Here is a 26,129-nt window from a genome sequence, read left to right on the forward strand (position 1 = left end):
AGCCGTCACTGACTGGGTATACGTAAAGACGCAGGGAGATGCAAGGAAAGGGAGGGAGAGAGAGAGACAGGGAGAAGATGTGAAACGGAGGAAGGCACGGATGGAGAGAGGGAGTTCTTCCGAGCTTCTGCGGGCCTCTCTCTTTCACTGGTGCATGCTGGGAGCTGGTCCCAACATCCACAAAGTATGTGTGTATTATTGGTTGTATTTTATGGGGGTAGGAGGGTAGTGTGTATATTGTGTGTGTGGGAGTATTATATTGTGTGTAGAGGTGCAGAGGAGAGTACTAGATTGTGTATCTTGTGTAAGGGTGTTGTGTATATTGTGTTTGGAGCTATAATATTATTGGGGAGATTAGTATTGAGGAGGTATTATAGTGTGTATTGTGGGGAGTATTAGTGTGTGTATTGTTTGTGGGTGACAGATGCTGGGGGTATGCAGCAATCCCTGCACTGAGGTCCGAGGCGGCTCTGCATCGCTCGCACACACTGTGGACGACCAAGCATGTGCCCATGATAATCATGGCCTTAGAGGGATGAGTGTGTCAGAGCCTAGAAGGGGCATATATATGATGGAGGAGGGAGGAGGAGGGAGGAGATGATAGCATTGTAAAAGTTAACAAGATAGTTAGTTTAAGCAGAAAGTGAGGAGAGGTTAGAGATAAGGGTAGATGTCAGAGGAGAGAGTTCAATTAAGCTGAGGTATCGAGTAGGACAGGGGTGAGGGGAATGAGAGGTGGTGGATGATGAGAGCAGAAGAGGTCATGTACAAATAGACCTTGTTAGTCAGAGAGCAGTCATTCCAGAGGGCACGTGAGAAGTGAAGAGTAAAGTGAGACATGGAATGTGGATTACATTAGATGGGTTAATACGCTTAGCAGGGAGGTGGAGAGAGAGAGGCAAGAGGCAGAGAGTGGTGCAGGGGTTGAGGAAGAGATGTTGCATGTACCTTATCAGAACATTAAAGAACATCAATTCACACTGGTGCAGAGTTGATGATGAATCCAGTTCACCTCCAATTCAATTTTAACAGAAATGTTTCATTCTTCATTACTGAAAAAAAAGAAAAGTAAAAAACATTTCATTACTATTTTCAAAATGGATTGAATTCCCCCAACAATGACTATGTGTTACCAATATATCCCTCTCAGTCCCACTGCAGCATATACTGTACCAGTGTGAAAGTAGGAAGGTACACAGTACCGGTAAAACAATACGTGCCGGTACTATGCACCATATGAATTATAAGGGGATGTAAATCTCCCAGTCTCTCTCCATATCCGCAACAGAGCGGGCTCCGGTCAGTGGCATGGATGCCCATATATGGGTATGCTCATATTTGGGCATCCCATGTCACTGACCGGAGCCGGCTCTGAGTATAGGGATATATGCGGAGACGCAGAGGTGCAAGGAAATGGGAGGAGGCACGGTGAGAAACAGGGAGAGACCACAGGAAGATAGAGGGCAACAACTTCCACAAGGTACTTGTATGGGTATAATTGTTTGTATTTTGTGCAGAGGGGGTAATTTCAGATAAAATACAATTCTCCACCCTCTACGAAACAATTCCACTTTGTTCAGTAAGCCAGAAAGTCTTGGTCCCATGTGGACTGAATTTAATGCAAATAAGGTCCTTAATACACAAGTAAAGAATAAAGTTACTTATTCTCTACTGTAAGAAGTGCCACATTGCCCACTATTTGGGTCCTGTGCCCAGATTGTGACCATGCATGGCAGAGGTGAGATTCCCCCAACTCCAATTTGCTACACTCTCCAAGAGAGATAATTGTGATCAGAGGTGGAACTAGGGGAGGGTGTGAGCAGGGTCACTGCCCAGGGAGTAACCTGACTGGGGGCACGGAAATCTCATTTAGTGCATATGTTGCGGCACTGCATTGATTGACCGGTCAATCTGCACTGCTGCCTGTCACAGTGACATCCTGATCGGGCACTGTGATCAGCTATAGCACTGACCCAGGTGAGATAGTTCAGCACTTTACAAGGAGGGAACAGATGTTGTGGGTGACAGATGCTGGAGGTAGGCCAAGACTGTTGGCCAGAGTAACGTGGAGACTTACTGCACTCTGCATGCCCATCCTCTCCCTGACATCAGGGGAAGGAAGTGGCCCTGGGGTGTGTGTAGGTATGCCAGATGTCAGTGTATGCATAAGTAAGTATGCCTGTGTAGTGGGAGGTGTAGGGGCGTTAAGCTGGAGGACTTAAAACAGGCACAAAAGCACATAGATACCTCTGATTATACCGCACCAAATGCTGATAATATCATGCTGTAGCTGCACTTTACAGAAGATGATGCAGATGTCATCATTGGTTGGTGGGTTCATTAAATCAATCCATCATATCATAACCACACTGTGCATATGATGTACTGAATCAGTAACACCAGGAAGACATCTCCATGTTAGGAGTAGAGTTGAAGTTAACAGAATATGTCCAGCACTGTGGTGTGTAGCCCATAAATAATAATTGTGCACATTACCAGAACAACATACTGTCAACTGCAAGATCATTTTGCTGCTTGTAGCGTATGCTCATCCTGTACAGTGTTGTAGTAGATCCGTCTCTTCAGTGTTCACTGCAACAAAAGTAAGACATTGCATTAATATTACAGACGTTTGGGGGCTGAAATCTCACTTCGCTGCGGACAATTTCCCTTTGCATAAGATTCTTGTGATTATGTCAATGATGATCAATAACTGCATCATAACACAGCCGCTCTATACAGAAGATGTACTTGCTCTCATTGGTCATGGAGGTAATACGTCACACAATGTACAGATATAGCAAGGATTATTTCTCCCACTTGTGCATTATGGCATTATGATGGGAAATGTTGTGAGATTCTGCATTATCAGCATCACTGAATCTTTTGGAAATTAAGTGATATTCTATGTTTTAATGCAATATTATGGATGATCAGCCGGTAAAATAATAATAGCTTGCTGCATCTGTAGCCATGCTCTACCCATGATGTGCTGAACCAATGACTGCAGAGAGATTCAGAGTGCTAAACATGACTGGAACGCATCTCTGAATAATGGGCAGCAAAGCAGTGCAGAATAGGAGGTGAAAGTATTTAAAATGGAAGATCCTTAGCAGCTGTGTGGAGAGTAGACAGTACAGACTGACCAAGTAAATGGTAAAAGGAGTAACTTCAACATTACTTGGCTTTGTTCTCCACATTGAAGCTTTCCTCCTCTTTAAATCACTAATACTGATGCCATGTGTAACCTGTACTGAGAGTTATATAATCTACTGGCCTAGATGAAACCATATGATGCAAACAGGATCCATCCCACTCCAGATTCATAGAATTGAACCACCTCAACCTTTCATAACAATCACATAGAACTGCAGCTGTGCGCTACTGCACATGTTCTTGTTATGAATGGTAGTAGATGTGGTCCTTGGGTCTTTACTTCATACTGTAGCCACCCTCTACTCATGATGTATTGAATCAACGAAAACTTGCATGGTTCAGATCACAGGAAGGGGTAGAGTAGAGATGAAAATATTCAATGTGAAACCCGTAGCAGCCGGATTGTGTGGAGTCAATAAAACGACAAATACTAAATGGTAAATGAGAAATATACACATTGCTTATCTGTCTCGGTGTAGTAATTTTCCTTCTCTTCAACTGTCCTTCAAATTTTCTCTTTTGCAAGAAAAGGAACACATGGCTTCAATATTCACTTCTGTTCTGCAGTCATCCCTCCTGAAATAAAAGTTAAGCATTGCATTGTTATTATGATAATACATACAATAAACCTTGCTCCAAACCATTTGATGCAAAGCAAATCCACCTCCCACCCACAGCGGTGCTCCTTCTAGAGCATGCATGTCAAACTCCAGTCCTCGAGGGTCCCAAACAGGCCAGGTTTTCAGTAGGGATATCCTGAAAACCTGGCCTGTTTGCTGCCCTCGAGGACTGGAGTTTGACATCCTTGTTCTTGAGCTTCTACCACGCAAGTCATCCATGTGAGTGACACTGTACTGCAGTCCTGGTCTGCACACAATCTACTGAATCAATGACATCACACTGTAAAGGCAATCTACAAGATGTATTAGTTGTCCACACTTCCGAAATGTTACTTTTATGTCCAAATCACTTATTCCCATGACCTGATATTTGTATTTGTTATTTATAGGATTGTCACAAAGAGTTGATGAGGTCACCAAATGATAGTATGTAGAGAGAAAGAGAGATCTCAGAACAGAGCCCTGATGTATACCCACAGACAGATCAATAGAAGACGAAGACATGTTAGCAACAGAGATGGAGAATGTGTGACAGGAAAGTTATGATGAAAACCAGGATAGAACTGTGTTACGGATACCAAGAGAGAGTTTAGAATATGAAGGAGGAGAGTGATTGAGAGCATCAAACGCAGCAGATAGATCAAGTAGGATTAGTAGGGAAAAGTGACCTTGGGAATTTGCTTTAAGCACAGTCTGTAGAACGAGCTGTACGAAAGGCAGGTTGTAAAGGATCCAGGAGGGAATGTGATTTAAGAATGTTGACATTCTAGCAATTAGGAGACAAACAGCAGGAGGGATACAGGGCGGTAGTTAGTAAGGCACATAGGGTGTAGGTTGTTTCTGAGAAAAGGGTGACCACTACAGGCTTAAAGTAAGAGGGTAAAGAGCCAGAGAATAGGGAGGAATTGAAGATGTGGGTGAGAGTGGGGACTAAGAGATGCAGTAAGGTGTGAGGGGATACGATCTAGAGGGCATGTGGTAGAGGGAGAAGAGAAGATGATTAGCTTCCAGCTCTGTAAGAGAAGAAAAGGAGTCAAATGCAGAAGGAGAATTAGGTAGAAGGAGAGAAGGGGGAAGGGACAGAAGGAATCTCCTTGTGGGTGGCATCCACCTTGCCTCTGAAGTAGTCAAATGCTTGAGGAGAAGTGAAGGAAGGATGGCAAGTGTGAGGAGAAGGTTAGTGGAGGGAGTCAAATACAGGGAAAAAAAGACAGCGTAAATTAAATTTGAGTGTTGATGAATGTGAAAAAAAAGTAGTGTGGTTTGGCCCCAGAGAGCAGCTTTATACAGGACTGGAGACATTTTTACTGTAGAAAAATCAAATATCAATTGTGTGATTTCCTTCATAGGCATTAAGAACAGCGAGTGGAAGTGTGATGAACATGTTTGGGAATTTAGCCAAGGGTGTGGGCTAGAGGGACAAGTGTGTCAGAGCCTAGAGGGGGCATATAGATAGGAGGATAGCATTGTAAGAGTTAATAAGATTGTTAGTTTAAGCGGAAAGAGAGAGAGAGCAGAGAGGTTAGAGTAGATGTCAGAGGAGAGTTTAATTAAGCAGAGGCAAATCAGTGGGACAGGTAAGATGGGGTGAGGGGAATGACTGATTGTGAATGATGAGAGCAGAAGAGGTCATGTACAACTAGAGCCTTGTTAGTCAGAGAACGGACATTCCAGATGGCATAGGAGAAGGGAAGAGAAAAGTAAGGAAAGGAATGTGGATTACATTAGATAGGTTAACACTCTTAGCAGGGAGGCAGAGGCAGGGAGGCCCGATGTGTATATGAGCAGGTTCAAGATTATAAGAGATATCCCACACATCAGCAAACATAGAAGGAGACACAGAGATAGGTGTAGAGAGAGACAGAGATAGCTCTATGTAGAGAGAGAGGGACGTAGAGAGAATGAGACAGATAGGCGCAGAGAGAGGGGGCGCAGAGAGAGGGGGCGCAGAGAGAGGAGGCGCCAAAAGAGGGGGCGCAGAGAGAGGGGGCACAGAGAATAGGATATTAAAGAGTGCTTTTCATTGAGCAGTGCAGAAATAGCTGCAATAGAGGTCTGTACAAATGGTGCAGTGTGTAGACACATGCAAAGGTAGGGGAAGGAAAGAGGAGAACATGTGGATAAAAGCAGGAGTGTGGAAGTTAGAGAAATTAGAAAAGTTTAACAGAGGAGTGAGGAAACAGCAAGCAGAAAGAACAAGAGAGAGGTTACATTGGGATGACGTTCTGTGGTAAAGAGAAAATGCTAGGAGAGAGCTTTCAAATATTAGAGGACATGAATTGAGGGAGCAAATGTATAAATCAAAACCTGAGGGGGAGGTATAGCACGAAAGCTTGCACAGCAGATTATAGTCTTAATGTTGCGTGTACCTGTCAGGGTATTCAAGAAGTTAAATTCTCACAAGTGCAGAGTTCATGATGAAATGCTGAATCTAGTCCCCCTCCAATTTAATTTTAATATAACTTTTCCATTCTTCATTACTGCAAAAAGCAAACAAAACAAAACCACATTGCATTACTATTTTCAAAATGGATTGAATGGCATATTCAACAGTGACTGTGTGATGCCAATATTCCCCACTCACTCGTAGTGAAGCACATATTGTACTAGTGTTGAAAGTAGGCCGGTAGAGTCAGGTACGCAGTACTGATAAAACAATAAGTGCCCGTCGTAAGTACCAGCTCCGCAACAGTGCGGGCATCACATTAGTGACGTGGATGAACATATATGGATAAGCCCATATTAAGGCATCACGTGACCAGAGCCGTCACTGACTGGGTATACGTAAAGACGCAGGGAGATGCAAGGAAAGGGAGGGAGAGAGACAGGGAGAAGATGTGAAACGGAGGAAGGCACGGATGGAGGGAGTTCTTCCGAGCTTCTGCGGGCCTCTCTCTTTCACTGGTGCATGCCGGGAGCTGGTCCCAACATCCACAAAGTATGTGTGTATTATTGGTTGTATTTTATGGGGGTAGGAGGGTAGTGTGTATATTGTGTGTGTGGGAGTATTATATTGTGTGTAGAGGTGCAGAGGAGAGTACTAGATTGTGTATCTTGTGTAAGGGTGTTGTGTATATTGTGTTTGGAGCTATAATATTATTGGGGAGATTAGTATTGAGGAGGTATTATAGTGTGTATTGTGGGGAGTATTAGTGTGTGTATTGTTTGTGGGTGACAGATGCTGGGGGTATGCAGCAATCCCTGCACTGAGGTCCGAGGCGGCTCTGCATCGCTCGCACACACTGTGGATGACCAAGCATGTGCCCATGATAATCATGGCCTTAGAGGGATGAGTGTGTCAGAGCCTAGAAGGGGCATATATATGATGGAGGAGGGAGGAGGAGGAGGGAGGAGGAGGAGATGATAGCATTGTAAAAGTTAACAAGATAGTTAGTTTAAGCAGAAAGTGAGGAGAGGTTAGAGATAAGGGTAGATGTCAGAGGAGAGAGTTCAATTAAGCTGAGGTATCGAGTAGGACAGGGGTGAGGGGAATGAGAGGTGGTGGATGAGAGCAGAAGAGGTCATGTACAAATAGACCTTGTTAGTCAGAGAGCAGTCATTCCAGAGGGCACGTGAGAAGTGAAGAGTAAAGTGAGACATGGAATGTGGATTACATTAGATGGGTTAATACACTTAGCAGGGAGGTGGAGAGAGAGAGGCAAGAGGCAGAGAGTGGTGCAGGGGTTGAGGAAGAGATGTTGCATGTACCTTATCAGAACATTAAAGAACATCAATTCACACTGGTGCAGAGTTGATGATGAATCCAGTTCACCTCCAATTCAATTTTAACAGAAATGTTTCATTCTTCATTACTGAAAAAAAAGAAAAGTAAAAAACATTTCATTACTATTTTCAAAATGGATTGAATTCCCCCAACAATGACTATGTGTTACCAATATATCCCTCTCAGTCCCACTGCAGCATATACTGTACCAGTGTGAAAGTAGGAAGGTACACAGTACCGGTAAAACAATACGTGCCGGTACTATGCACCATATGAATTATAAGGGGATGTAAATCTCCCAGTCTCTCTCCATATCCGCAACAGAGCGGGCTCCGGTCAGTGGCATGGATGCCCATATATGGGTATGCTCATATTTGGGCATCCCATGTCACTGACCGGAGCCGGCTCTGAGTATAGGGATATATGCGGAGACGCAGAGGTGCAAGGAAATGGGAGGAGGCACGGTGAGAAACAGGGAGAGACCACAGGAAGATAGAGGGCAACAACTTCCACAAGGTACTTGTATGGGTATAATTGTTTGTATTTTGTGCAGAGGGGGTAATTTCAGATAAAATACAATTCTCCACCCTCTACGAAACAATTCCACTTTGTTCAGTAAGCCAGAAAGTCTTGGTCCCATGTGGACTGAATTTAATGCAAATAAGGTCCTTAATACACAAGTAAAGAATAAAGTTACTTATTCTCTACTGTAAGAAGTGCCACATTGCCCACTATTTGGGTCCTGTGCCCAGATTGTGACCATGCATGGCAGAGGTGAGATTCCCCCAACTCCAATTTGCTACACTCTCCAAGAGAGATAAGAGGACTTAAAACAGGCACAAAAGCACATAGATACCTCTGATTATACCGCACCAAATGCTGATAATATCATGCTGTAGCTGCACTTTACAGAAGATGATGCAGATGTCATCATTGGTTGGTGGGTTCATTAAATCAATCCATCATATCATAACCACACTGTGCATATGATGTACTGAATCAGTAACACCAGGAAGACATCTCCATGTTAGGAGTAGAGTTGAAGTTAACAGAATATGTCCAGCACTGTGGTGTGTAGCCCATAAATAATAATTGTGCACATTACCAGAACAACATACTGTCAACTGCAAGATCATTTTGCTGCTTGTAGAGTTTGCTCATCCTGTACAGTGTTGTAGTAGATCCGTCTCTTCAGTGTTCACTGCAACAAAAGTAAGACATTGCATTAATATTACAGACGTTTGGGGGCTGAAATCTCACTTCGCTGCGGACAATTTCCCTTTGCATAAGATTCTTGTGATTATGTCAATGATGATCAATAACTGCATCATAACACAGCCGCTCTATACAGAAGATGTACTTGCTCTCATTGGTCATTGAGGTAATACGTCACACAATGTACAGATATAGCAAGGATTATTTCTCCCACTTGTGCATTATGGCATTATGATGGGAAATGTTGTGAGATTCTGCATTATCAGCATCACTGAATCTTTTGGAAATTAAGTGATATTCTATGTTTTAATGCAATATTATGGATGATCAGCCGGTAAAATAATAATAGCTTGCTGTATCTGTAGCCATGCTCTACCCATGATGTGCTGAACCAATGACTGCAGAGAGATTCAGAGTGCTAAACATGACTGGAACGCATCTCTGAATAATGGGCAGCAAAGCAGTGCAGAATAGGAGGTGAAAGTATTTAAAATGGAAGATCCTTAGCAGCTGTGTGGAGAGTAGACAGTACAGACTGACCAAGTAAATGGTAAAAGGAGTAACTTCAACATTACTTGGCTTTGTTCTCCACATTGAAGCTTTCCTCCTCTTTAAATCACTAATACTGATGCCATGTGTAACCTGTACTGAGAGTTATATAATCTACTGGCCTAGATGAAACCATATGATGCAAACAGGATCCATCCCACTCCAGATTCATAGAATTGAACCACCTCAACCTTTCATAACAATCACATAGAACTGCAGCTGTGCGCTACTGCACATGTTCTTGTTATGAATGGTAGTAGATGTGGTCCTTGGGTCTTTACTTCATACTGTAGCCACCCTCTACTCATGATGTATTGAATCAACGAAAACTTGCATGGTTCAGATCACAGGAAGGGGTAGAGTAGAGATGAAAATATTCAATGTGAAACCCGTAGCAGCCGGATTGTGTGGAGTCAATAAAACGACAAATACTAAATGGTAAATGAGAAATATACACATTGCTTATCTGTCTCTGTGTAGTAATTTTCCTTCTCTTCAACTGTCCTTCAAATTTTCTCTTTTGCAAGAAAAGGAACACATGGCTTCAATATTCACTTCTGTTCTGCAGTCATCCCTCCTGAAATAAAAGTTAAGCATTGCATTGTTATTATGATAATACATACAATAAACCTTGCTCCAAACCATTTGATGCAAAGCAAATCCACCTCCCACCCACAGCTGTGCTCCTTCTAGAGCATGCATGTCAAACTCCAGTCCTCGAGGGTCCCAAACAGGCCAGGTTTTCAGTAGGGATATCCTGAAAACCTGGCCTGTTTGCTGCCCTCGAGGACTGGAGTTTGACATCCTTGTTCTTGAGCTTCTACCACGCAAGTCATCCATGTGAGTGACACTGTACTGCAGTCCTGGTCTGCACACAATCTACTGAATCAATGACATCACACTGTAAAGGCAATCTACAAGATGTATTAGTTGTCCACACTTCCGAAATGTTACTTTTATGTCCAAATCACTTATTCCCATGACCTGATATTTGTATTTGTTATTTATAGGATTGTCACAAAGAGTTGATGAGGTCACCAAATGATAGTATGTAGAGAGAAAGAGAGATCTCAGAACAGAGCCCTGATGTATACCCACAGACAGATCAATAGAAGACGAAGACATGTTAGCAACAGAGATGGAGAATGTGTGACAGGAAAGTTATGATGAAAACCAGGATAGAACTGTGTTACGGATACCAAGAGAGAGTTTAGAATATGAAGGAGGAGAGTGATTGAGAGCATCAAACGCAGCAGATAGATCAAGTAGGATTAGTAGGGAAAAGTGACCTTGGGAATTTGCTTTAAGCACAGTCTGTAGAACGAGCTGTACGAAAGGCAGGTTGTAAAGGATCCAGGAGGGAATGTGATTTAAGAATGTTGACATTCTAGCAATTAGGAGACAAACAGCAGGAGGGATACAGGGCGGTAGTTAGTAAGGCACATAGGGTGTAGGTTGTTTCTGAGAAAAGGGTGACCACTACAGGCTTAAAGTAAGAGGGTAAAGAGCCAGAGAATAGGGAGGAATTGAAGATGTGGGTGAGAGTGGGGACTAAGAGATGCAGTAAGGTGTGAGGGGATACGATCTAGAGGGCATGTGGTAGAGGGAGAAGAGAAGATGATTAGCTTCCAGCTCTGTAAGAGAAGAAAAGGAGTCAAATGCAGAAGGAGAATTAGGTAGAAGGAGAGAAGGGGGAAGGGACAGAAGGAATCTCCTTGTGGGTGGCATCCACCTTGCCTCTGAAGTAGTCAAATGCTTGAGGAGAAGTGAAGGAAGGATGGCAAGTGTGAGGAGAAGGTTAGTGGAGGGAGTCAAATACAGGGAAAAAAAGACAGCGTAAATTAAATTTGAGTGTTGATGAATGTGAAAAAAAAGTAGTGTGGTTTGGCCCCAGAGAGCAGCTTTATACAGGACTGGAGACATTTTTACTGTAGAAAAATCAAATATCAATTGTGTGATTTCCTTCATAGGCATTAAGAACAGCGAGTGGAAGTGTGATGAACAGGTTTGGGAATTTAGCCAAGGGTGTGGGCTAGAGGGACAAGTGTGTCAGAGCCTAGAGGGGGCATATAGATAGGAGGATAGCATTGTAAGAGTTAATAAGATTGTTAGTTTAAGCGGAAAGAGAGAGAGAGCAGAGAGGTTAGAGTAGATGTCAGAGGAGAGTTTAATTAAGCAGAGGCAAATCAGTGGGACAGGTAAGATGGGGTGAGGGGAATGACTGATTGTGAATGATGAGAGCAGAAGAGGTCATGTACAACTAGAGCCTTGTTAGTCAGAGAACGGACATTCCAGATGGCATAGGGGAAGGGAAGAGAAAAGTAAGGAAAGGAATGTGGATTACATTAGATAGGTTAACACTCTTAGCAGGGAGGCAGAGGCAGGGAGGCCCGATGTGTATATGAGCAGGTTCAAGATTATAAGAGATATCCCACACATCAGCAAACATAGAAGGAGACACAGAGATAGGTGTAGAGAGAGACAGAGATAGCTCTATGTAGAGAGAGAGGGACGTAGAGAGAATGAGACAGATAGGCGCAGAGAGAGGGGGCGCAGAGAGAGGAGGCGCCAAAAGAGGGGGCGCAGAGAGAGGGGGCACAGAGAATAGGATATTAAAGAGTGCTTTTCATTGAGCAGTGCAGAAATAGCTGCAATAGAGGTCTGTACAAATGGTGCAGTGTGTAGACACATGCAAAGGTAGGGGAAGGAAAGAGGAGAACATGTGGATAAAAGCAGGAGTGTGGAAGTTAGAGAAATTAGAAAAGTTTAACAGAGGAGTGAGGAAACAGCAAGCAGAAAGAACAAGAGAGAGGTTACATTGGGATGACGTTCTGTGGTAAAGAGAAAATGCTAGGAGAGAGCTTTCAAATATTAGAGGACATGAATTGAGGGAGCAAATGTATAAATCAAAACCTGAGGGGGAGGTATAGCACGAAAGCTTGCACAGCAGATTATAGTCTTAATGTTGCGTGTACCTGTCAGGGTATTCAAGAAGTTAAATTCTCACAAGTGCAGAGTTCATGATGAAATGCTGAATCTAGTCCCCCTCCAATTTAATTTTAATATAACTTTTCCATTCTTCATTACTGCAAAAAGCAAACAAAACAAAACCACATTGCATTACTATTTTCAAAATGGATTGAATGGCATATTCAACAGTGACTGTGTGATGCCAATATTCCCCACTCACTCGTAGTGAAGCACATATTGTACTAGTGTTGAAAGTAGGCCGGTAGAGTCAGGTACGCAGTACTGATAAAACAATAAGTGCCCGTCGTAAGTACCAGCTCCGCAACAGTGCGGGCATCACATTAGTGACGTGGATGAACATATATAGATAAGCCCATATTAAGGCATCACGTGACCAGAGCCGTCACTGACTGGGTATACGTAAAGACGCAGGGAGATGCAAGGAAAGGGAGGGAGAGAGAGAGACAGGGAGAAGATGTGAAACGGAGGAAGGCACGGATGGAGAGAGTTCTTCCGAGCTTCTGCGGGCCTCTCTCTTTCACTGGTGCATGCCGGGAGCTGGTCCCAACATCCACAAAGTGTGTGTGTATTATTGGTTGTATTTTATGGGGGTAGGAGGGTAGTGTGTATATTGTGTGTGTGGGAGTATTATATTGTGTGTAGAGGTGCAGAGGAGAGTACTAGATTGTGTATCTTGTGTAAGGGTGTTGTGTATATTGTGTTTGGAGCTATAATATTATTGGGGAGATTAGTATTGAGGAGGTATTATAGCGTGTATTGTGGGGAGTATTAGTGTGTGTATTGTTTGTGGGTGACAGATGCTGGGGGTATGCAGCAATCCCTGCACTGAGGTCCGAGGCGGCTCTGCATCGCTCGCACGCACTGTGTACGACCAAGCATGTGCCCATGATAATCATGGCCTTAGAGGGATGAGTGTGTCAGAGCCTAGAAGGGGTATATATATAATGGAGGAGGGAGGAGGAAGGAGGAGAAGGGAGGAGGAGATGATAGCATTGTAAAAGTTAACAAGATAGTTAGTTTAAGCAGAAAGTGAGGAGAGGTTAGAGATAAGGGTAGATGTCAGAGGAGAGAGTTCAATTAAGCTGAGGTATCGAGTAGGACAGGGGTGAGGGGAATGAGAGGTGGTGGATGATGAGAGCAGAAGAGGTCATGTACAAATAGACCTTGTTAGTCAGAGAGCAGTCATTCCAGAGGGCACGTGAGAAGTGAAGAGTAAAGTGAGACATGGAATGTGGATTACATTAGATGGGTTAATACGCTTAGCAGGGAGGTGGAGAGAGAGAGGCAAGAGGCAGAGAGTGGTGCAGGGGTTGAGGAAGAGATGTTGCATGTACCTTATCAGAACATTAAAGAACATCAATTCACACTGGTGCAGAGTTGATGATGAATCCAGTTCACCTCCAATTCAATTTTAACAGAAATGTTTCATTCTTCATTACTGAAAAAAAAGAAAAGTAAAAAACATTTCATTACTATTTTCAAAATGGATTGAATTCCCCCAACAATGACTATGTGTTACCAATATATCCCTCTCAGTCCCACTGCAGCATATACTGTACCAGTGTGAAAGTAGGAAGGTACACAGTACCGGTAAAACAATACGTGCCGGTACTATGCACCATATGAATTATAAGGGGATGTAAATCTCCCAGTCTCTCTCCATATCCGCAACAGAGCGGGCTCCGGTCAGTGGCATGGATGCCCATATATGGGTATGCTCATATTTGGGCATCCCATGTCACTGACCGGAGCCGGCTCTGAGTATAGGGATATATGCGGAGACGCAGAGGTGCAAGGAAATGGGAGGAGGCACGGTGAGAAACAGGGAGAGACCACAGGAAGATAGAGGGCAACAACTTCCACAAGGTACTTGTATGGGTATAATTGTTTGTATTTTGTGCAGAGGGGGTAATTTCAGATAAAATACAATTCTCCACCCTCTACGAAACAATTCCACTTTGTTCAGTAAGCCAGAAAGTCTTGGTCCCATGTGGACTGAATTTAATGCAAATAAGGTCCTTAATACACAAGTAAAGAATAAAGTTACTTATTCTCTACTGTAAGAAGTGCCACATTGCCCACTATTTGGGTCCTGTGCCCAGATTGTGACCATGCATGGCAGAGGTGAGATTCCCCCAACTCCAATTTGCTACACTCTCCAAGAGAGATAATTGTGATCAGAGGTGGAACTAGGGGAGGGTGTGAGCAGGGTCACTGCCCAGGGAGTAACCTGACTGGGGGCACGGAAATCTCATTTAGTGCATATGTTGCGGCACTGCATTGATTGACCGGTCAATCTGCACTGCTGCCTGTCACAGTGACATCCTGATCGGGCACTGTGATCAGCTATAGCACTGACCCAGGTGAGATAGTTCAGCACTTTACAAGGAGGGAACAGATGTTGTGGGTGACAGATGCTGGAGGTAGGCCAAGACTGTTGGCCAGAGTAACGTGGAGACTTACTGCACTCTGCATGCCCATCCTCTCCCTGACATCAGGGGAAGGAAGTGGCCCTGGGGTGTGTGTAGGTATGCCAGATGTCAGTGTATGCATAAGTAAGTATGCCTGTGTAGTGGGAGGTGTAGGGGCGTTAAGCTGGAGGACTTAAAACAGGCACAAAAGCACATAGATACCTCTGATTATACCGCACCAAATGCTGATAATATCATGCTGTAGCTGCACTTTACAGAAGATGATGCAGATGTCATCATTGGTTGGTGGGTTCATTAAATCAATCCATCATATCATAACCACACTGTGCATATGATGTACTGAATCAGTAACACCAGGAAGACATCTCCATGTTAGGAGTAGAGTTGAAGTTAACAGAATATGTCCAGCACTGTGGTGTGTAGCCCATAAATAATAATTGTGCACATTACCAGAACAACATACTGTCAACTGCAAGATCATTTTGCTGCTTGTAGCGTATGCTCATTCTGTACAGTGTTGTAGTAGATCCGTCTCTTCAGTGTTCACTGCAACAAAAGTAAGACATTGCATTAATATTACAGACGTTTGGGGGCTGAAATCTCACTTCGCTGCGGACAATTTCCCTTTGCATAAGATTCTTGTGATTATGTCAATGATGATCAATAACTGCATCATAACACAGCCGCTCTATACAGAAGATGTACTTGCTCTCATTGGTCATTGAGGTAATACGTCACACAATGTACAGATATAGCAAGGATTATTTCTCCCACTTGTGCATTATGGCATTATGATGGGAAATGTTGTGAGATTCTGCATTATCAGCATCACTGAATCTTTTGGAAATTAAGTGATATTCTATGTTTTAATGCAATATTATGGGTGATCAGCCGGTAAAATAATAATAGCTTGCTGTATCTGTAGCCATGCTCTACCCATGATGTGCTGAACCAATGACTGCAGAGAGATTCAGAGTGCTAAACATGACTGGAACGCATCTCTGAATAATGGGCAGCAAAGCAGTGCAGAATAGGAGGTGAAAGTATTTAAAATGGAAGATCCTTAGCAGCTGTGTGGAGAGTAGACAGTACAGACTGACCAAGTAAATGGTAAAAGGAGTAACTTCAACATTACTTGGCTTTGTTCTCCACATTGAAGCTTTCCTCCTCTTTAAATCACTAATACTGATGCCATGTGTAACCTGTACTGAGAGTTATATAATCTACTGGCCTAGATGAAACCATATGATGCAAACAGGATCCATCCCACTCCAGATTCATAGAATTGAACCACCTCAACCTTTCATAACAATCACATAGAACTGCAGCTGTGCGCTACTGCACATGTTCTTGTTATGAATGGTAGTAGATGTGGTCCTTGGGTCTTTACTTCATACTGTAGCCACCCTCTACTCATGATGTATTGAATCAACGAAAACTTGCATGGTTCAGATCACAGGAAGGGGTAGAGTAGAGATGAAAATATTCAATGTGAAACCCGTAGCAGCCGGATTGTGTGGAGTCAATAAAACGACAAATACTAAATGGTAAATGAGAAATATACACATTGCTTATCTGTCTCTGTGTAGTAATTTTCCTTCTCTTCAACTGTCCTTCAAATTTTCTCTTTTGCAAGAAAAGGAACACATGGCTTCAATATTCACTTCTGTTCTGCAGTCATCCCTCCTGAAATAAAAGTTAAGCATTGCATTGTTATTATGATAATACATACAATAAACCTTGCTCCAAACCATTTGATGCAAAGCAAATCCACCTCCCACCCACAGCTGTGCTCCTTCTAGAGCATGCATGTCAAACTCCAGTCCTCGAGGGTCCCAAACAGGCCAGGTTTATCCTGAAAACCTGGCCTGTTTGCTGCCCTCGAGGACTGGAGTTTGACATCCTTGTTCTTGAGCTTCTACCACGCAAGTCATCCATGTGAGTGACACTGTACTGCAGTCCTGGTCTGCACACAATCTACTGAATCAATGACATCACACTGTAAAGGCAATCTACAAGATGTATTAGTTGTCCACACTTCCGAAATGTTACTTTTACTGCACCGACACACTTTATTCGAGCAAATACCCAGTATGTACCTGGCAGATACCTGGAATGCGCCGCTCCTCACCTCTGACAAGCCCCGTTGCGTTTGCCTTCCCAGCCTGGGTTCATGCCTGGCTGACGGGCGGCTGATCTGTGAAATGATAATGATTAGGATTTAATAGGCTGCAATGCTTCGCGTGTCTACCAGATGGCATAAATTCATGAATTGTAATGCAGTATATATATATATACTGTGCAGTATTGCAGCCAGCGGGAATAAAATGCTTCAATCCCTGCATGGAAAATACCTCAATGCACTCGGGCAGAAAACAGTCACAAACCTCAATACACCCGGGTATACCAGAATTCGTGGGACTAGCCGAGCTCGAATAAAGTGTGTCGCCAGTGTATGTCCAAATCACTTATTCCCATGACCTGATATTTGTATTTGTTATTTATAGGATTGTCACAAAGAGTTGATGAGGTCACCAAATGATAGTATGTAGAGAGAAAGAGAGATCTCAGAACAGAGCCCTGATGTATACCCACAGACAGATCAATAGAAGACGAAGACATGTTAGCAACAGAGATGGAGAATGTGTGACAGGAAAGTTATGATGAAAACCAGGATAGAACTGTGTTACGGATACCAAGAGAGAGTTTAGAATATGAAGGAGGAGAGTGATTGAGAGCATCAAACGCAGCAGATAGATCAAGTAGGATTAGTAGGGAAAAGTGACCTTGGGAATTTGCTTTAAGCACAGTCTGTAGAACGAGCTGTACGAAAGGCAGGTTGTAAAGGATCCAGGAGGGCATGTGATTTAAGAATGTTGACATTCTAGCAATTAGGAGACAAACAGCAGGAGGGATATAGGGCGGTAGTTAGTAAGGCACATAGGGTGTAGGTTGTTTCTGAGAAAAGGGTGACCACTACAGGCTTAAAGTAAGAGGGTAAAGAGCCAGAGAATAGGGAGGACTTGAAGATGTGGGTGAGAGTGGGGACTAAGAGATGCAGTAAGGTGTGAGGGGATACGATCTAGAGGGCATGTGGTAGAGGGAGAAGAGAAGATGATTAGCTTCCAGCTCTGTAAGAGAAGAAAAGGAGTCAAATGCAGAAGGAGAATTAGGTAGAAGGAGAGAAGGGGGAAGGGACAGAAGGAATCTCCTTGTGGGTGGCATCCACCTTGCCTCTGAAGTAGTCAAATGCTTGAGGAGAAGTGAAGGAAGGATGGCAAGTGTGAGAAGAAGGTTAGTGGAGGGAGTCAAATACAGGGGAAAAAAGACAGCGTAAATTAAATTTGTGTGTTGATGAATGTGGAAAAAAAAGTAGTGTGGTTTGGCCCCAGAGAGCAGCTTTATACAGGACTGGAGACATTTTTACTGTAGAAAAATCAAACATCAAGTGTGAGATTTCCTTCATAGGCATTAAGAACAGCGAGTGGAAGTGTGATGAACATGTTTGGGAATTTAGCCAAGGGTGTGGGTTAGAGGGACGAGTGTGTCAGAGCTTGAAGGGGCATATAGAGGATAGCATTGTAAGAGTTAATAAGATTGTCAGTTTAAGCAGAAAGAGAGAGAGAGAGAGCAGAGAGGTTAGAGTAGATGTCAGAGGAGAGTTTAATTAAGCAGAGGAAAATCAGTGGGACAGGTAAGATGGGGTGAGGGGAATGACTGATTGTGAATGATGAGAGCAGAAGAGGTCATGTACAACTAGAGCCTTGTTAGTCAGAGAACGGACATTCCAGAGGGCATAGGAGAAGGGAAGAGAAAAGTAAGGAAAGGAATGTGGATTACATTAGATAGGTTAACACTCTTAGCAGGGAGGCAGAGGCAGGGAGACCCGATGTGTATATGAGCAGGTTCAAGATTATAAGAGATATCCCACACATCAGCAAACATAGAAGGAGACACAGAGATAGGTGTAGAGAGAGCCAGAGATAGCTCTATGTAGAGAGAGAGGGACGTAGAGAGAATGAGACAGATAGGCGCAGAGAGAGGGGGCGCAGAGAGAGGGGGCGCAGAAAGAGGGGGCGCAGAGAGAGAGGGGGCGCAGAGAGAGAGGGGGCGCAGAGAGAGAGGGGGCGCAGAGAGAGAGGGGGCGCAGAGAGAGAGGGGGCGCAGAGAGAGAGGGGGCGCAGAGAGAGAGGGGTGCAGAGAGAGAGGGGGCGCAGAGAGAGGGGGCGCAGAGAATAGGATGTACATGAGTGCTTTTCATTGAGCAGTGCAGAAATAGCTGCAATAGAGGTCTGTACAAATGGTGCAGTGTGTAGACACATGCAAAGGTAGGGGAAGGAAAGAGGAGAACATGTGGATAAAAGCAGGAGTGTGGAAGTTAGAGAAATTAGAAAAGTTTAACAGAGGAGTGAGGAAACAGCAAGCAGAAAGAACAAGAGAGAGGTTACATTGGGATGACGTTCTGTGGTAAAGAGAAAATGCTAGGAGAGAGCTTTCATATATTAGAGGACATGAATTGAGGGAGCAAATGTATAAATCAAAACCTGAGGGGGAGGTATAGCACGAAAGCTTGCACAGCAGATTATAGTCTTAATGTTGCGTGTACCTGTCAGGGTATTCAAGAAGTTAAATTCTCACAAGTGCAGAGTTCATGATGAAATGCTGAATCTAGTTCCCCTCCAATTTAATTTTAATATAACTTTTCCATTCTTCATTACTGCAAAAAGCAAACAAAACAAAACCACATTGCATTACTATTTTCAAAATGGATTGAATGGCATATTCTACAGTGATTGTGTGATGCCAATATTCCCCACTCACTCGTAGTGAAGCACATATTGTACTAGTGTTGAAAGAAGGCCGGTAGAGTCAGGTATGCAGTACTGATAAAACAATAAGTGCCCGTCGTAAGTACCAGCTCCGCAACAGTGCGGGCATCACATTAGTGACGTGGATGAACATATATGGATAAGCCCATATTAAGGCATCACGTGACCAGAGCCGTCACTGACTGGGTATACGTAAAGACGCAGGGAGATGCAAGGAAAGGGAGGGAGAGAGACAGGGAGAAGATGTGAAACGGAGGAAGGCACGGATGGAGAGAGGGAGTTCTTCCGAGCTTCTGCGGGCCTCTCTCTTTCACTGGTGCATGCTGGGAGCTGGTCCCAACATCCACAAAGTATGTGTGTATTATTGGTTGTATTTTATGGGGGTAGGAGGGTAGTGTGTATATTGTGTGTGTGGGAGTATTATATTGTGTGTAGAGGTGCAGAGGAGAGTACTAGATTGTGTATCTTGTGTAAGGGTGTTGTGTATATTGTGTTTGGAGCTATAATATTATTGGGGAGATTAGTATTGAGGAGGTATTATAGTGTGTATTGTGGGGAGTATTAGTGTGTGTATTGTTTGTGGGTGACAGATGCTGGGGGTATGCAGCAATCCCTGCACTGAGGTCCGAGGCGGCTCTGCATCGCTCGCACACACTGTGGACGACCAAGCATGTGCCCATGATAATCATGGCCTTAGAGGGATGAGTGTGTCAGAGCCTAGAAGGGGCATATATATGATGGAGGAGGGAGGAGATGATAGCATTGTAAAAGTTAACAAGATAGTTAGTTTAAGCAGAAAGTGAGGAGAGGTTAGAGATAAGGGTAGATGTCAGAGGAGAGAGTTCAATTAAGCTGAGGTATCGAGTAGGACAGGGGTGAGGGGAATGAGAGGTGGTGGATGATGAGAGCAGAAGAGGTCATGTACAAATAGACCTTGTTAGTCAGAGAGCAGACATTCCAGAGGGCACGTGAGAAGTGAAGAGTAAAGTGAGACATGGAATGTGGATTACATTAGATGGGTTAATACGCTTAGCAGGGAGGTGGAGAGAGAGAGGCAAGAGGCAGAGAGTGGTGCAGGGGTTGAGGAAGAGATGTTGCATGTACCTTATCAGAACATTAAAGAACATCAATTCACACTGGTGCAGAGTTGATGATGAATCCAGTTCACCTCCAATTCAATTTTAACAGAAATTTTTCATTCTTCATTACTGAAAAAAAAGAAAAGTAAAAAACATTGCATTACTATTTTCAAAATGGATTGAGTTCCCCCAACAATGACTATGTGTTACCAATATATCCCTCTCAGTCCCACTGCAGCATATACTGTACCAGTGTGAAAGTAGGAAGGTACACAGTACCGGTAAAACAATACGTGCCGGTACTATGCACCATATGAATTATAAGGGGATGTAAATCTCCCAGTCTCTCTCCATATCCGCAACAGAGCGGGCTCCGGTCAGTGGCATGGATGCCCATATATGGGTATGCTCATATTTGGCCATCCCATGTCACTGACCGGAGCCGGCTCTGAGTATAGGGATATATGCGGAGACGCAGAGGTGCAAGGAAATGGGAGGAGGCACGGTGAGAAACAGGGAGAGACCACAGGAAGATAGAGGGCAACAACTTCCACAAGGTACTTGTATGGGTATAATTGTTTGTATTTTGTGCAGAGGGGGTAATTTCAGATAAAATACAATTCTCCACCCTCTACGAAACAATTCCACTTTGTTCAGTAAGCCAGAAAGTCTTGGTCCCATGTGGACTGAATTTAATGCAAATAAGGTCCTTAATACACAAGTAAAGAATATAGTTACTTATTCTCTACTGTAAGAAGTGCCACATTGCCCACTATTTGGGTCCTGTGCCCAGATTGTGACCATGCATGGCAGAGGTGAGATTCCCCCAACTCCAATTTGCTACACTCTCCAAGAGAGATAATTGTGATCAGAGGTGGAACTAGGGGAGTGGGTGAGCAGGGTCGCTGCCCAGGGAGTTACCTGACTGGGGGCACGGAAATCTCATTTAGTGCATATGTTGCGGCACTGCATTGATTGACCGGTCAATCTGCACTGCTGCCTGTCACAGTGACATCATGATCGGGCACTGTGATCAGCTATAGCACTGACCCAGGTGAGATAGTTCAGCACTTTACAAGGAGGGAACAGATGTTGTGGGTGACAGATGCTGGGGGTAGGCCAAGACTGTTGGCCAGAGTAATGTGGAGACTTACTGCACTCTGCATGCCCATCCTCTCCCTGACATCAGGGGAAGGAAGTGGCCCTGGGGTGTGTGTAGGTATGCCAGATGACAGTGTATGCATAAGTAAGTATGCCTGTGGAGTGGGAGGTGTAGGGGCGTTAATCTGGAGGACTTAAACCAGGCACAAAAGCACATAGATACCTCTGATTATACCGCACCAAATGCTGATAATATCATGCTGTAGCTGCACTTTACAGAAGATGATGCAGATGTCATCAGTTGTTGGTGGGTTCATTAAATCAATCCATCATATCATAGCCACATTGTGCATATGATGTACTGAATCAGTAACACCAGGAAGACATCTCCATGTTAGGGGTAGAGTTGAAGTTAACAGAATATGTCCAGCACTGTGGTGTGTAGCCCATAAATAATAATTGTGCACATTACCAGAACAACATACTGTCAACTGCAAGATCATTTTGCTGCTTGTAGTGTATGCTCGTCCTGTGCAGTGTTGTAGTAGATCCATCTCTTCAGTGTTCACTGCAACAAAAGTAAGACATTGCATTAATATTACAGACGTTTGGGGGCTGAAATCTCACTTCGCTGCGGACAATTTCCCTTTGCATAAGATTCTTGTGATTATGTCAATGATGATCAATAACTACATCATAACACAGCCGCTCTATACAGAAGATGTACTTGCTCTCAATGGTCATGGAGGTAATACGTCACACAATGTACAGATATAGCAAGGATTATTTCTTCCTCTGGTGCATTATGGCATTATGATGGGAAATGTTGTGAGATTCTGCATTATCAGCATCACTGAATCTTTTGGAAATTAAGTGATATTCTATGTTTTAATGCAATATTATGGATGATCAGCCGGTAAAATAATAATAGCTTGCTGTATCTGTAGCCATGCTCTACCCATGATGTGCTGAACCAATGACTGCAGAGAGATTCAGAGTGGTAAACATGACTGGAACGCATCTCTGAATAATGGGCAGCAAAGCAGTGCAGAATAGGAGGTGAAAGTATTTAAAATGGAAGACCCTTAGCAGCTGTGTGGGGAGTAGACAGTACAGACTGACCAAGTAAATGGTAAAAGGAGTAACTTCAACATTACTTGGCTTTGTTCTCCACATTGAAGCTTTCCTCCTCTTTAAATCACTAATACTGATGCCATGTGTAACCTGTACTGAGAGTTATATAATCTACTGGCCTAGATGAAACCATATGATGCAAACAGGATCCATCCCACTCCAGATTCATAGAATTGAACCACCTCAACCTTTCATAACAATCACATAGAACTGCAGCTGTGCGCTACTGCACATGTTCTTGTTATGAATGGTAGTAGATGTGGTCCTTGGGTCTTTACTTCATACTGTAGCCACCCTCTACTCATGATGTATTGAATCAACGAAAACTTGCATGGTTCAGATCACAGGAAGGGGTAGAGTAGAGATGAAAATATTCAATGTGAAACCCGTAGCAGCCGGATTGTGTGGAGTCAATAAAACGACAAATACTAAATGGTAAATGAGAAATATACACATTGCTTATCTGTCTCGGTGTAGTAATTTTCCTTCTCTTCAACTGTCCTTCAAATTTTCTCTTTTGCAAGAAAAGGAACACATGGCTTCAATATTCACTTCTGTTCTGCAGTCATCCCTCCTGAAATAAAAGTTAAGCATTGCATTGTTATTATGATAATACATACAATAAACCTTGCTCCAAACCATTTGATGCAAAGCAAATCCACCTCCCACCCACAGCGGTGCTCCTTCTAGAGCATGCATGTCAAACTCCAGTCCTCGAGGGTCCCAAACAGGCCAGGTTTTCAGTAGGGATATCCTGAAAACCTGGCCTGTTTGCTGCCCTCGAGGACTGGAGTTTGACATCCTTGTTCTTGAGCTTCTACCACGCAAGTCATCCATGTGAGTGACACTGTACTGCAGTCCTGGTCTGCACACAATCTACTGAATCAATGACATCACACTGTAAAGGCAATCTACAAGATGTATTAGTTGTCCACACTTCCGAAATGTTACTTTTATGTCCAAATCACTTATTCCCATGACCTGATATTTGTATTTGTTATTTATAGGATTGTCACAAAGAGTTGATGAGGTCACCAAATGATAGTATGTAGAGAGAAAGAGAGATATCAGAACAGAGCCCTGATGTATACCCACAGACAGATCAATAGAAGACGAAGACATGTTAGCAACAGAGATGGAGAATGTGTGACAGGAAAGTTATGATGAAAACCAGGATAGAACTGTGTTACGGATACCAAGAGAGAGTTTAGAATATGAAGGAGGAGAGTGATTGAGAGCATCAAACGCAGCAGATAGATCAAGTAGGATTAGTAGGGAAAAGTGACCTTGGGAATTTGCTTTAAGCACAGTCTGTAGAACGAGCTGTACGAAAGGCAGGTTGTAAAGGATCCAGGAGGGAATGTGATTTAAGAATGTTGACATTCTAGCAATTAGGAGACAAACAGCAGGAGGGATACAGGGCGGTAGTTAGTAAGGCACATAGGGTGTAGGTTGTTTCTGAGAAAAGGGTGACCACTACAGGCTTAAAGTAAGAGGGTAAAGAGCCAGAGAATAGGGAGGAATTGAAGATGTGGGTGAGAGTGGGGACTAAGAGATGCAGTAAGGTGTGAGGGGATACGATCTAGAGGGCATGTGGTAGAGGGAGAAGAGAAGATGATTAGCTTCCAGCTCTGTAAGAGAAGAAAAGGAGTCAAATGCAGAAGGAGAATTAGGTAGAAGGAGAGAAGGGGGAAGGGACAGAAGGAATCTCCTTGTGGGTGGCATCCACCTTGCCTCTGAAGTAGTCAAATGCTTGAGGAGAAGTGAAGGAAGGATGGCAAGTGTGAGGAGAAGGTTAGTGGAGGGAGTCAAATACAGGGAAAAAAAGACAGCGTAAATTAAATTTGAGTGTTGATGAATGTGAAAAAAAAGTAGTGTGGTTTGGCCCCAGAGAGCAGCTTTATACAGGACTGGAGACATTTTTACTGTAGAAAAATCAAATATCAATTGTGTGATTTCCTTCATAGGCATTAAGAACAGCGAGTGGAAGTGTGATGAACATGTTTGGGAATTTAGCCAAGGGTGTGGGCTAGAGGGACAAGTGTGTCAGAGCCTAGAGGGGGCATATAGATAGGAGGATAGCATTGTAAGAGTTAATAAGATTGTTAGTTTAAGCGGAAAGAGAGAGAGAGGTTAGAGTAGATGTCAGAGGAGAGTTTAATTAAGCAGAGGAAAATCAGTGGGACAGGTAAGATGGGGTGAGGGGAATGACTGATTGTGAATGATGAGAGCAGAAGAGGTCATGTACAACTAGAGCCTTGTTAGTCAGAGAACGGGCATTCCAGATGGCATAGGAGAAGGGAAGAGAAAAGTAAGGAAAGGAATGTGGATTACATTAGATAGGTTAACACTCTTAGCAGGGAGGCAGAGGCAGGGAGGCCCGATGTGTATATGAGCAGGTTCAAGATTATAAGAGATATCCCACACATCAGCAAACATAGAAGGAGACACAGAGATAGGTGTAGAGAGAGACAGAGATAGCTCTATGTAGAGAGAGAGGGACGTAGAGAGAATGAGACAGATAGGCGCAGAGAGAGGGGGCGCAGAGAGAGGAGGCGCCAAAAGAGGGGGCGCAGAGAGAGGGGGCACAGAGAATAGGATATTAAAGAGTGCTTTTCATTGAGCAGTGCAGAAATAGCTGCAATAGAGGTCTGTACAAATGGTGCAGTGTGTAGACACATGCAAAGGTAGGGGAAGGAAAGAGGAGAACATGTGGATAAAAGCAGGAGTGTGGAAGTTAGAGAAATTAGAAAAGTTTAACAGAGGAGTGAGGAAACAGCAAGCAGAAAGAACAAGAGAGAGGTTACATTGGGATGACGTTCTGTGGTAAAGAGAAAATGCTAGGAGAGAGCTTTCAAATATTAGAGGACATGAATTGAGGCAGCAAATGTATAAATCAAAACCTGAGGGGGAGGTATAGCACGAAAGCTTGCACAGCAGATTATAGTCTTAATGTTGCGTGTACCTGTCAGGGTATTCAAGAAGTTAAATTCTCACAAGTGCAGAGTTCATGATGAAATGCTGAATCTAGTCCCCCTCCAATTTAATTTTAATATAACTTTTCCATTCTTCATTACTGCAAAAAGCAAACAAAACAAAACCACATTGCATTACTATTTTCAAAATGGATTGAATGGCATATTCAACAGTGACTGTGTGATGCCAATATTCCCCACTCACTCGTAGTGAAGCACATATTGTACTAGTGTTGAAAGTAGGCCGGTAGAGTCAGGTACGCAGTACTGATAAAACAATAAGTGCCCGTCGTAAGTACCAGCTCCGCAACAGTGCGGGCATCA

General features: G+C 43.5%; 4 long non-coding RNA genes across 4 annotated transcripts; all 4 read right to left on the reverse strand.

The window, feature by feature from the left end:
* Window positions 1-954: 954 nt before the first annotated feature.
* On the reverse strand, window positions 955-7,581 carry LOC142485844 (uncharacterized). The gene is made up of 5 exons (XR_012798718.1): window positions 7,485-7,581; window positions 6,146-6,256; window positions 3,611-3,732; window positions 2,497-2,592; window positions 955-1,052 (listed from the first exon to the last, which is right to left on the reverse strand). It is a non-coding gene; the product is annotated as an uncharacterized LOC142485844 (long non-coding RNA).
* Window positions 7,582-8,633: 1,052 nt separating this feature from the next.
* On the reverse strand, window positions 8,634-12,341 carry LOC142485848 (uncharacterized). Its single transcript, XR_012798722.1, has 3 exons — window positions 12,240-12,341; window positions 9,722-9,841; window positions 8,634-8,701 (listed from the first exon to the last, which is right to left on the reverse strand). It is a non-coding gene; the product is annotated as an uncharacterized LOC142485848 (long non-coding RNA).
* Window positions 12,342-15,161: 2,820 nt separating this feature from the next.
* On the reverse strand, window positions 15,162-19,352 carry LOC142485847 (uncharacterized). Its single transcript, XR_012798721.1, has 3 exons — window positions 19,294-19,352; window positions 16,254-16,373; window positions 15,162-15,233 (listed from the first exon to the last, which is right to left on the reverse strand). It is a non-coding gene; the product is annotated as an uncharacterized LOC142485847 (long non-coding RNA).
* Window positions 19,353-22,089: 2,737 nt separating this feature from the next.
* Window positions 22,090-25,897, reverse strand: LOC142485841 (uncharacterized). Its single transcript, XR_012798715.1, has 3 exons — window positions 25,796-25,897; window positions 23,283-23,404; window positions 22,090-22,264 (listed from the first exon to the last, which is right to left on the reverse strand). It is a non-coding gene; the product is annotated as an uncharacterized LOC142485841 (long non-coding RNA).
* Window positions 25,898-26,129: the final 232 nt, after the last annotated feature.

This window comes from Ascaphus truei, unplaced genomic scaffold (assembly GCF_040206685.1).
Source record: "Ascaphus truei isolate aAscTru1 unplaced genomic scaffold, aAscTru1.hap1 HAP1_SCAFFOLD_643, whole genome shotgun sequence".
Classification (NCBI taxonomy): Eukaryota; Metazoa; Chordata; class Amphibia; order Anura; family Ascaphidae; genus Ascaphus; species Ascaphus truei.